The sequence below is a fragment of the Hyla sarda genome, chromosome 8, assembly GCF_029499605.1.
Source record: "Hyla sarda isolate aHylSar1 chromosome 8, aHylSar1.hap1, whole genome shotgun sequence".
NCBI classification, from domain to species: Eukaryota; Metazoa; Chordata; class Amphibia; order Anura; family Hylidae; genus Hyla; species Hyla sarda.
Window position 1 is genome coordinate 155,360,516 of NC_079196.1, and position 12,622 is coordinate 155,373,137.

A 12,622-nucleotide genomic window follows, 5' to 3' on the forward strand; every position below is an offset into this window, starting at 1 on the left:
AAAACTACAATAAAGCTCTTAGTATTTATATGGATAAAAATGAGACAATATTAGATATTACAGTGCAGCAATTAAAGAAAGCAAATAAAGTTATGAGTCTTTTCAATAGCAAATGATGCTATATAGGTCTACTCTAATACTGATGTTCCTTAATTACTGCAAAATCTTAATTTATTCAATATACTTCATATTTCCCGTTCATCCCTATCATCATTACTTACAGACACCATTCAAGCACGGTAGAGAATTCCAGGGAAAAATGTTCCTACACCATCAAGTTAACTCCCAGGGTAGCTGAACCACAGCCTTGTACATGGCTTGAGGCTACATTATATTTTTTGCTATACAGCTGTTTCAACTATGTGCTGCTTAAGGGTAAGAAACTAATGAAATTCTGTCTGTCATGAATTAAAATCCCCACTGTCAGACACATTTAAGACACGTGGATGAAAACACGAAAATCCTATAATGTCTCTATTGGATTCGACACCTTGTAGAAGACACTGGAGCTGGAAAAGGAAAAAGTTAATATTTATATTTTCTTCTGTCCTACCGTACAAACTGGCAGTTACTTGATGTATAAGGACATACATCATTTAGGCTCCTTCCAAATGATACAATTATGTAAAGAGAAATTATAGATTTCTGTAGGTTTCCGTAATCTAAAGCCAACTGGTACACATGGATCAGTGTTCATGGTTGTCACATTGTAATGAAGTCTTCATTCATATTGTGTTTTTACGCCCAGCCAAGGGAAGGAATAACACTCACCTATGTATAGGCAAGAGTGTGTGTGGGTGTGAGCCTAACTAGTGTTAATCCATTACCTAGTGTTTTCCATGCCTGCAATCAAACAATCTCCAAAACAGCTGTAGATTTTTTTTTCGATTCTGTTTTTTGTTTCCCATAAAATACATAAAAGAATTCCATATTTACCTCTACTGAAGTTTTTTAGAGGTAAGTCTTGGGGTTAACAATTTGTATATCAACAATAAATCTGATACAGTAGAATCATTCACAAAATGCAAACCACAAACCTTATGAATGGTATGGCCATAAATAAAGCAATATTCATATGGCCAATAAATAGATCTAACTCGGGTATTGGTTGACAATTTAGTGGCTCCCATTTCAAGAGGGGGCCCTGTACAAATATCAGTTGGAAAAATCTTTTGACTTTTCCCAAGAATAGTTTAGGAGTCAAGGAAAATGAGAATTAACTGGACAATAGTGCTTTGGGAACAAGGCATTAATATCTTGAAGCAGCCGCTTAAACTGTAAAAACCATTAGAAGAATAAATTCAAAACTATGCTGTTCAGAATGTTTTAATACACCTTCTATTGAGACCTGTCTCTGGAACAGTGCTCCCCCCTCTTGCACAATGAGAAACTTTCTAACATAAAGATGGTTTGAGGGTTATGCCAAAAGAGTGCATATGAGGTATGACCTTCAATAGGTAAAACATGCTCAAATTTATCCAAAACCTTTATCACAACACCAGTAGTTGGAACGTGTATGCCCGGTGACCCACTTCTAAATCTTATGTAGGAACAGGAAACCTTGTCATAGAAGCTGTTAATCTGCCACTGATATAGTCTCTGTCCCCATCTCTGAAATTGATGGATACAAAAATAGAGCCACAGATTTAGTATGGTATAAACTTCCGTAATGTGTCTAGCTGTATCCTAGATGTTTTCTTTTCCATATCGCAGATTAAAATATGCCCAGAAAGATATAGAAATCCCTCATAGTGTCATTATAATTTTGACAAGGTTGCCATAGACAATCATCTGAGCTCAATAATTATGTTTATAATGGGAATCAGAGATCTGGGAAAGCCCCCTATATTTCCAGTGTAATACAGTTATTTGAAATGTTAAAGGGCAAGCTTAAAGGGGTACTCCGGTGCTTAAACATCTTATCCCCTATCCAAAGGATAGGGCATAAGATGCCTGATCGCGGGAGTCCTGCAGCTGGGGACCCCCGGGATCATGCACGCGGCACCCCGTTTGTAATCAGTGCCCGGAGCGTGTTCGCTCCGGGACTGATTACCGGCGACTGCAGGGCTGGCGGCGTGTGACGTCACGCCGGCGTGTGACGTCACACTCCGCCCCGCAATGCAAGCCTACAGGAGGGGGCGTGATAGCTATCACGCCCCCTCCCGTAGGCTTGCATTGAGGGGCGGAGCGTGACGTCACACGGGGGGGCGGAGGCGTGACGTCACACGCCGCCCGCCCTGCGGTCGACCATAATCAGACCCGGAGCGAACATGCTCCAGGCACTGATTACAAACAGGGTGCTGCCTGCATGATCCCGGGGGTCTCCAGCTGCGGGACTCCCGCGATCAGGCATCTTATCCCCTATCCTTTGGATAGGGGATAAGATGTTTAAGCACCGGAGTACCCCTTTAAATGAAGCATGGCCAAAATTGTGATCAAAGGGGGTATACCTAAAATCAGTGAATAACTAGAATAAAGCAAATAAAACTACAGTATAGTAAAAGCATCCCCCTTTCCCTCTGGGTTTTAAAAATAACAAGAGTATGGTATCAGAGAGACTCCAATAAAGTATGCTATGTGTATAAGAAGGTAATCAGTCAGGCCTGTAAAAATGACTGCATAAAAAATTTAAAGGTCACAAAGAAAGTAATGAAACTGTTCCATGTACCCATTAATTCTAAAGTCTCCTGTCATATTGATCACAAGTTAAAAAGTGGAGCAGAGAACAGTTCAGTACTGACGACTTTAGTAAAGAAATAAAACATATAACACATAGAATAATCTGCACAACCATAAAAAAGAATTTCTCCATTCTGAACTGATAGTGGACAACAATATTTTTTTTAACTATTATTTAATTCCTTTACAATGGACATTTTTCTCATACTAAAGTCATCCTTTAGAGGGGTACTCCAGTGGAAAAAAAATGTTGGTGCCAGAAAATTTAACAAATTTGGAAATTACTACTATTAAAAAATCTTGACCCTTACAGTACTTATCAGCTGCTGTATACTACAGAGGAAAGTTGAGTTGTTCTTTTCAGTCTGACCACAGTGCTCTCTGCTGACACCTCTGTCCATATCTGTCCAGAGTAAATCCTCATAGAATACCAATCCTGCTCTGTAAGCGTTCCTGACATGGACAGAGGTGTCAGCAGAGAGCACTGTGGTCAGATTGGAAATAACTATACAACTTCCTCTGGAGCTTCCAGTGGCACACCTGATGATTTGCTATTATCACTGGCAACAACTGCTGACCTCTATCTCTGTATTGAACACCTGGTGTTCTAGTTCCTTTTTAAACTGCACATTACATATGTTCTATCACTGAAATGACTGTCAACCGTATGATTGCACTACTAGTCCAGAGGGAGTGCAAACTTTCCTAAAATGAGGGCCTTTTGTTTGTATAATAGAGGTAGAGACGTCGAACCATGTTCATACTTTCAAAAAGTGTAAAAACCTGAGATGAGTTAGTACAAAGCAAGTTCCACCACTCTAAAAGTGAGACCAGTTGGCTGAATTGAACGTTGTCGCCAGGGAACTATAGATTTTTGCCCTCTATAGGCGGACCCTCGACGCGGTTTTCAGGCACACCTCAACCGCTGTTCTATGTTACAAGTAGAGTTTTGTGTTAGGTCTTGGTAAATCTAGTTTCTTGCAGGTGGCCTTGGCAGGAGGTAACAGGTGAGCCCATACACGGTTCAAAGTCCTGACCACAAGTGGGAAGCCTATCAGGCTGAATTTGTGGGAGGGGCTTTGGATATTTAACAGCCATCGGCCCCTCCCTCTGGGCGTATGCTGGGTTGCCGAAACCTACCCTCCTCACCCTTTTCTTCATCACCATACATAAGGGAATGCCCTCTATAGGCGGACCCTCGATTCGGTTTTCAGGCACACCTCAATCGCTGTTCTATGTTACAAGTAGAGTTTTGTGTTAGGTCTTGGTAAATCTAGTTTCTTGCAGGTGGCCTTGGCAGGAGGTAACAGGTGAGCCCATGCACGGTTCAAAGTCCTGACCACAATTGTAATTTATATGTAAAGAGAAAAGTGTGTCCATTGGGGGTTACATTTTTCTCCTTAAGGACACCATCTGTTGTCGCACCAACTACGTTGTGTATGCTATCGTGCCCACCTGCAAAAGATTTTAAATCGGGTGCATGATACGTGCACTAAATATATGATTCCGTGAACACGTTCATTCAGTAACATCTGGCAGGGGTTGTTCGAGGTTTAGCTCCCATGTCCGGGAAGAACATCACGGTGACATCAACTGTCTTACCTTCCTTGGCTTAGAAAGAATACATGCAAAAGAAGGTACAGACAGACGTAAGGACCTGTTACAACGAGAAGCAAGAATTATCTTGGAAATAAATGTACAATCTGGGCTTAAATGACCGTTTAGATCTTAGTGTCTTTATTTGATATGTGTAGTGGTTGCATTACTAGTTGTATACTAGTTATTCAAGCATTGTTTTGTTTTTAATGTGTTTTTAATAACTTGTAGCAATGCCCTCGACTTGCATTTCCCGACAGGAGAAGTATTTATCTACCGTGCATGCAAGGGGAGGGCAGACTGAGGAAACACCCGGAAGGGGCGTGAAACAATTGTCACACATCTACACACCGTGTATAAAAGAAATCTGTTTCACCTTTAACCGTTCCTCCTTCTCTACTCTCTCTTCCATGTTTATACAATGTTTGCTGTGTATATGATGTAGTTATAAATGCTAGGAAATGCTCCCAAAGTAGATGCTGAATGTGTCCATATTTCCATGGATATAAATACTTTTGAGCAGCATGTGTCAACCTTTTTTCTGTACTTTCATTTGAAGGTCAGATATGAGAAGGCATGAAGGAGGGCACTAGCAACAATAAACATAGCTACCATAGTCCTGGATTATTCCTTTGATATGGATAAAAAATCAGATATTAAAGGGGTACTCTGTTGCAGAACATTTTATTCCCTATCCAGGGCCGTCTTTAATTTTGATTGGACCCTGGGCAAGCAAATTTTTTGCCCCCCCACAGCACAGCAGTGTTTCCCCACATTAGGTAGACAGCATAGTTTCCCCACATAAGGTTAGATAGCATGTTACCCGCCCACCTGACCGGCCGACACACACTAACAGACTTACAGACACACACTAACAGACATAAACTTACAGACACACACTACAGACACATACTACAGACATACAGACACACTCACCTGGACATCCGCAATTTCTCCTTTCCTGCGGCGGGTGGAACTGACATGTGACATCCCCCACAGGCTCACTGTTTTAAAGGCTGCAGTGTCGCTTTAGAACAGTGAGCCGCAGCGCAGCGGCAGGGTGTTGCTAGGGTTGGTGTCACCTGGTGTCGTAGAAAATGGTGTCACCCGATACCTACACCCCCCCAAAGTAAGTTTTTATCCTGTCGTGACAGACGCCACAGCACATTGTAAAAGATTCCAGTGAAATAATCAAATATACCAATTGCCACAGAATGGGAAAGCACTAAAGACGTTTTCACCATTTAAATCTACAACACCCAGAATGACAAAGGGGTTCTCCACTGGAAAACATTTTCTTTTAAATCAATGATGCCAGAAAGTTAAACAGATTTATCAATTACTTCTATTTAAAAATATTAATCCTTCCAGTACTTATCAGCTGCTGTATGCTTCACAGGAAGTTATTTTTTTTATACATTTTTGCTTTCTGTCTGACCACAGTGCTCTCTGCTGACACCTCTGTCTGTCTCAGGAGCTGTCCAGAGCAGGAGAGGTTTACTATGGGGATTTGCTCCTCCTAGGTGTCAGCAGAAAGCACTGTGGTCAGACAGAAAAGAAATTCAAAAAGAAAAGAACTTCCTGAGGAGCATACAGCAGCTAATAAGTACTGGAAGGATTAAGATTTATTTAAATAGAAGTAATTTACAAATGGCACCAGTTGATTAAACATTTTTTTTTTTCCTGCGGAGTACCCCTTTAAGCAGTGGTAAGGTTATACTGGGAGTTGTAGTTTCACTCATTATAACTGCAGAACTTATAAGTGACTATAGCTCTGATAGGACATAGTGAGGAGAATACACAATGATATCAGTGACTACAGGTGACATATTCTCTATAGTCTTTCCTTATCTAATTCAGCTGGAACATACCGCCATTTCTCTACAAAAAGTCATGCCCAGATGGCTCCACACTATGTTAGCGGATTCGGATCCTTTGTATGAAAGCAATTATTATTATAAACTTGCCAGACACTTATCCTCTAAATATAATACTACTATACACTGCACTCTTTGATTATAAACCTTCCACACACCGTACCCTCTGAATATAAATCTGTCACATACTGTACCCTCTGAATATAAACCTGCCACATACTGTACCCTCTAAATATAATACTGTCACACACCGTACCCTCTGTATATAATGATACCACACACTGTACCCACTGAAAATAATACTTCCACACACTGTACCCACTGAATATAGCATGAGACACTGTGCATTCTAAATATACTACCACACACTGTACATTCTAAATATAATACCACACACTGTACATTCTAAATATAATACTACCACACACTGTACATTCTGAATAGAATACCAACACACACTGCACTCTCTGAATATAAACCTGCCACACACCATACCCTCTAAATACAATACTACCATACACTGGGCTCTCTGATGAATGATGTTGCTGGTGGATGATGAGGGTGTTGCTGGTGGATGATGAGGGTGCTAATGGCCCCCCTGACAGTACCACCCCCATCATCCATCGGCATGATCATCCTCCTGGCAGTAGCACCCCCATCATCCACCAGCAGGATCTGCTTATGGGGGTGCTACTGCTGGGGGGTGGTGCTGGTAGATGATGAGGGTGCTAATGCCAGGAGGATGATCCTGCCGATGGATGATGGGGGTGCTACTGCAGGAGGGGGTGTGGCTGGTGGATGATGAGGGTGCTACTGGCCCCCCTCTGGCAGTAGGACACCCATCATCCATCGGTAGGATCCTACTCCTGGAAGTAGCACCCCCATCATTCACCAGCAGGATCTGCTGATGGGGGTGTTACTGCTAGTGAACGTGCCATGCAGATGAGGAGGGGATGCTAGTGAAGTCGGCTCTACCTGGACTGGCGGCGGCTAGCTGCTTTAGCGTGGGGTGCCCACAGGAATGACAGGGGCATTTTTCCCTGAATTAAAGACGGCCCTGCCCCTATCCACAGCAGAGATCGCTCCATGCATGGAGATACCCCATCTGATCAGACACTTATCCTGTGGATAAGGGATGAGATGTTATGCAACGGAATACCCCTTAAATAAATTTACAGTATTCTAAGCTGTGAGCTTAACCTCTTAAGGACGCAGGGCGTATGGATACGCCCAGCATTCCGAGTCCTTAAGGACGCAGGGCGTATCCATACGCCCGTGGGAATTCCGGTCCCCACCGCTAGCCGGTTGGGGACCGGAGCCGGATGCCTGCTGAAATCATTCAGCAGGCATCCCGGCATATCGCCCAGGGGGGTCATTATGCCCCCCCATGTCGGCGATCTGCGGCGATTCCGGGTCAATCGGGTCTCCAGTGACCCGGTGACCCGGAATTACTGGCTGTTCGGGGCCGTCTCTGACGGCCCCAATCAGCCAGAGCCTGCAGGGGTGAGGTGGCACTGGTGCCACCTCACGATCGCCCTGATTCGTTGGCCGACCAATCAGGGCGCCTGCTGCGGGTGTCACTCCCGCACCCGCTCCGCCCCTCTTCCGGAGGGCGTGAGCGGGTGCGGGAAGACGACCCGGGGTGCTGGGGACCCCGATCCCCGGCGTCCATGTTGGGATCGGGGCCCCAGGAGCGACGGCGGTGGCGAGGGACAGCCTGCGATGGAGCAGCAGCAGGATGTGAGTTACAACCTCCTGCTGTTGCTTAGCAACAGCTCCCAGCATGCAAAAAGGGCATGCTGGGAGCTGTAGTTATGCAACAGCAGGAGGCAGACCACCACAACTCCCAGCATTCCCTTATGGGCATGCTGGGACTTATGGTTTTGCAACAGCTGGAGGCACATTTTTTTCTATGGAAAAGTGTACCTTCAGCTGTTGTATAACTACAACTCCCAGCTTGCACAAACAGCTAAAGTGCATGCTGGGAGTTGTAGTGGTGCATCTGCTGGTTGCATAACTACAACTCCCAGCATGCCCGTTTGCTGTCGGTGACTGCTGAGAGTTGTAGTTTTGCAACAGCTGAAGGCACACTGGTTGTGAAACTTAGAGGTTTTTTTTTTACCTAACTCAGTGTTTCACGACCGGTGTGCCTCCAGCTGTTGCAAACTACAACTCCCAGCAGTCACCTTACACCATGCACCGTACATGCTGGGAGTTGTAGTTTTGCAACAGCTGGAGGCACACTGGTTTTGAAACACTGATTAAGTCACAAACTCCGTGATACATAACCAGTGTGCCTACAGCTGTTGCAAAACTAAAACTCTCAGCATGTACAGTCTGTCAGCGCATGCTGGGAGTTGTAGTTTTGCAACAGCTGGATGTCCCCCCCATGTGAATGTACAGGGTACACTCACATGGGCGGAGGCTTACAGTAAGTATCGGGCTGCAAGTTTGAGCTGCAGCAAATTTTCTGCAACAGCTTAAACTGCCAGCGAGAAACTACTGTGAACCCCCGCCCGTGCGACTGTACCCTAAAAACACTACACTACACTAACAAAAAATAAAATAAAAAGTAAAAAAACACTACATATACACATACCCCTACACAACCCCCCTCCCCTCCCCAATAAAAATGAAAAACGTCTGGTACGCCACGGTTTCCAAAACGGAGCCTCCAGCTGTTGCAAAACAACAACTCCCAGTATTGTCGGACAGCCGTTGACTGTCCAGGCATGCTGGGAGTTTTGCAACAGCTGGAGGCCCCCTGTTTGGGAATCACTGGCGTAGAATACCCCTATGTCCACCCCTATGCAATCCCTAATTTAGGCCTCAAATGCGCATGGCGCTCTCACTTTGGAGCCCTGTCGTATTTCAAGGCAACAGTTAAGGGTCACATATGTGGTATCGCCGTACTCGGGAGAAATTGGGCTTCAAATTTTGGGGGGTATTTTCTGCTTTTACCCTTTTTAAAAAATGTAAAGTTTTTGGGAAAAGAAGCATTTTAGGTAAAAATTTTTTTTATTTTTTTTACATATGCAATAGTCGTGAAACGCCTGTGGGGTATTAAGGTTTACTTAACCCCTTGTTACATTCCCCGAGGGCTCTAGTTTCCAAAATGGTATGCCATGTGGGTTTTTTTTGCGGTCCTGGCACCATAGGGGCTTCCTAAATGCGGCATGCCCCCAGAGCAAAATTTGCTTTCAAAAAGCCAAATGTGACTCCTTCTCTTCTGAGACCTGTAGTGTGCCAGCAGAGCACTTTTCACCCCCATATGGGGTGTTTTCTGAATAGGGAGAAATTGGGCTTCAAATTTTGGGGGGTATTTTCTGCTTTAACTTTTTGTATAAATGTAAATTTTTTGGGAAACCAAGCATTTTAGGTAAATTTTTTTTTTTTTTTTTTTACATATGCAAAAGTCGTGAAACACCTGTAGGGTATTAAGGTTCACTTTACCCCTTGTTACGTTCCCCGAGGGGTCTAGTTTCCAAAATGGTATGCCATGTGTTTTTTTTTTTTTTGCTGTCCTGGCACCATAGGGGCTTTCTAAATGCGGCATGCCCCCAGAGCAAAATTTCCTTCAAAAAAGCCAAATGTGATTCCTTCTCTTCTGAGACCTGTAGTGCGCCAGCAGAACACTTTTCACCCCCATATGGGGTGTTTTCTGAATCGGGAGAAATTGGGCTTCAAATTTTGGGGGGTATTTTCTGCTATTACCCTTTTTAAAAATGTAAAACTTTAGGGAAACCAAGCATTTTAGGTTACACATTTCACATTACCCCTTGTTACGTTCCCCGAGGGGTCTAGTTTCCAAAATGGTATGCCATGTGGTTTTTTTTTGCTGTTCTGGCACCATAGGGGTTTCCTAAAGGTGACATGCCCCCCAAAAACCATTTGACGCTCCTTCCCTTCTGAGCCCTCTACTGCGCCCGCCGAACACTTTACATAGACATATGAGGTATGTGCTTACTCGAGAGAAATTGGGTTTCAAATACAAGTAAAAATTTTCTCCTTTTTACCCCTTGCAAAAATTCAAAAATTGGGTCTACAAGAACATGCGAGTGTAAAAAATGAAGATTGTGAATTTTCTCCTTCACTTTGCTGCTATTCCTGTGAAACCCGTAAAGGGTTAAAACGCTTACTGAATGTCATTTTGAATATTTTCGGGGGTGCAGTTTTTATAATGGGGTCATTTATGGGGTATTTCTAATATGAAGACCCTTCAAATCCACTTCAAACCTGAACTGGTCCCTGAAAAAAAGCGAGTTTCAACATTTTGTGAAAAACTGGAAAATTGCTGCGGAACTTTGAAGCCCTCTGGTGTCTTCCAAAAGTAAAAACTCATCAATTTGATGATGCAAATATAAAGTAGACATATTGTATATGTGAATAAAAAAAAAAAAATATTTGGAATATCCATTTTCCTTACAAGCAGAGAGCTTCAAAGTTAGAAAAATGCAAAATTTTCAAATTTTTTATCAAATTTTGGGATTTTTCACCAAGAAAGGATGCAAGTTACCAAAAAATTTTACCACTACGTTAAAGTAGAATATGTCACGAAAAAACAATCTCGGAATCAGAAGGATAACTAAAAGCATTCCAGAGTTATTAATGTTTAAAGTGACAGTGGTCAGATTTGCAAAAAATGGCCGAGTCCTTAAGGTGAAAAAGGGCTCAGTCCTTAAGGGGTTAATGGTCAAAAATTACATGGATTTTTTGTGAGGGAAAATGCTATACTTTAAAGAAGGTTACCCCTAAATGTAGTCACCAAATGCATCATTTATGTCTGGCAGTGCGAAGAACAGCTGTGGAGACTGTCCCCTGTGACTACATGTCCCATCCCAAAAAAAAAAAGAAAAAAAAAAAAGATTTCTCAGAAACACTCAAGCATTTAAGAGTAAATCAAACAATGTCAGAATTGTGCTATGCTTAATGCTGTTGCTGTTCGGGCAGTATGAAACCGCTTACAGGTTTCCTAATTGAAAAAAGTGATCTAGTGAGTGGCATTTGCATAGTATGGGGATACCTGGTGTTCAAATTGTGTAGCATAGTGCACATCAATCTATTGGGTGAGTGATGGTGGACCCACATGCTCTGTCACTTTTCACAGCTAAATCTTTACAAAAGTGATAATCTGATCACTATAAAGAAGCCAATAGAAATAGCTTTCTGCCTTGCCAGTCCGGAAAGAGCAGAGTATCTGCAGTGGCATGGCAGTAAAGCTGAGAAGACTCATATTGCAAGGTAAGACAGGACTACACTGCCGGCTGCCAGAGGGGGAAGGAGACAGATTCTGTCCAGAGGCCTCGACCAGTAGCCAAAGTTACCACTGCAGTAAAGGCATGGAAGCAAAAGATAATGGAATAGTGTATTTGTTTTGTTACTTTAAAACAGCTATTAACAACCTCTTAGAATATTTGGTCTAAAAATTATTCATGGGATCACACCTTTTACCTGGTCGATTGATTTTCTTCTGTTATCTGTATACATTGATGCACAAATCTACACATTCACTCACATGCTCAACTTGAGGTCAGGAAAGGCATACACCACTGCTGTAAAGGTTTTGTACACTGCAGCAATACAACTATGAAGTTATTAACTTTGGTCTTTAACCCTAATAATTTATAATAAATGGATGCTTTGAAAGGACTGGCCTTATAAATGAGGTCAGGTCACAAGGTTGATGTTGTAAAATCAGTTATGACAAGGTTATCTAACAAAGCTCTGGAAAACATTTTGAAGGAGATATATCATTCTTTTCAAACGTATGGCTTTTATGTGACAATTTTTTTTAAACTTAATTTTGCTTATGTGCGACCTATTTATCAAATAGTCGCACGACCTTGATAAATAAATCGCTTGTAAGCAAAAACCGGAAAACCCGCTTACAAAAGCATTTTTTAAAACAGAAATATTTTCCCTTATGCTAATAGTCCAAGTTATTTATCAACCCTGTGTGAATATGTGTGTCTGAATGTATGACTACTACTACTCCCATCATGGAACAGACTCCTTTTCATGATGGGAGTAGTAGTTCCATGCCTGCAGGAGTCTGCAAGTGGCTGGGGAGGCTACATTAGTGTTTGTACTACTGCCCCCATCATGGAAGAGTCTGTTCCATGTTGGGTGCAGTAGTACAGGGGATAAGGGATTGATCGCACCGGGTCTCACTTCTGATACCCAATGCAATCAGCAGTTATAAAGCAGGGGAGCGGGTGGCATGCTTCTTTGTCCCCCAAATTTATGCCCCCATGCATGTTTATAATAATTAATTGGCCCCAGTGTGTTTATAATAATTAATTGGCCCCAGTGTGCTTAGAATAATTCATTGGCCCCAGTGTGCTTAGAATAATTCATTGACCCCAGTGTGCTTATAATAATTCATTGGCCCCAGTGTGTTTATAATAATTCATTGGCCCCAGTGTGCTTAGAATAATTCATTGGCCCCAGTGTGCTTAGAATAATTCATT

General features: G+C 42.7%; 1 protein-coding gene across 9 annotated transcripts in view; it reads right to left on the reverse strand.

The window, feature by feature from the left end:
* The window catches only part of SNX29 (sorting nexin 29), an 819,108-nt gene that overhangs the window by 410,002 nt on the left and 396,484 nt on the right, over nucleotides 1-12,622 (reverse strand). The gene's annotated exons all lie outside the window — the stretch shown is intronic.